The sequence below is a fragment of the Theobroma umbraticum genome, unplaced genomic scaffold, assembly GCF_002168275.2.
Source record: "Theobroma umbraticum cultivar Fairchild unplaced genomic scaffold, ASM216827v3 scaffold_55.0, whole genome shotgun sequence".
Lineage (NCBI taxonomy): Eukaryota > Viridiplantae > Streptophyta > Magnoliopsida > Malvales > Malvaceae > Theobroma > Theobroma umbraticum.
The window spans coordinates 537,347-537,724 of NW_018397270.1; the positions used below are offsets into that span (position 1 = coordinate 537,347).

The following is a 378-nucleotide window of genomic DNA, read 5'->3' on the forward strand; positions in this document are numbered from 1 at the left end:
GGATACATAATCGGATTATTATAGCTTGTTGTTTGCTTCATAATTTTATTAGGATGGAGATGAGTTTTGATCCTATTAAAGTGGATTTGGGGAAATATATTGAAACCAACATAACAGTTGAGGAAGATTTTATAAGTACTATTGATCCTACTGATAGTTAAGGTAATTTGAGAATGAAATTAGCAAATCAAACGTTTAATGAATGGCAAGCATCTAGGCAAAATGTTGATTGACATTTGTTAGACATATGTTAGACATATTGTTAATTGAAAGATTGTTTTAGTGTTCCTTTCCTTTATCAGTACAAGTTGTGCTTTTTTCTAATTTGTTACTAGTGTCTTAATGTTTTATCAATTGTTGTTGCTAATTGTTGTTTAT

General features: G+C 28.8%; 1 pseudogene; it reads left to right on the forward strand.

The window, feature by feature from the left end:
- LOC110426387 (uncharacterized) overlaps positions 1–161 on the forward strand; it is a 2,389-nt pseudogene extending 2,228 nt beyond the window's left edge.
- The last annotated feature ends 217 nt before the right edge of the window (positions 162–378 follow it).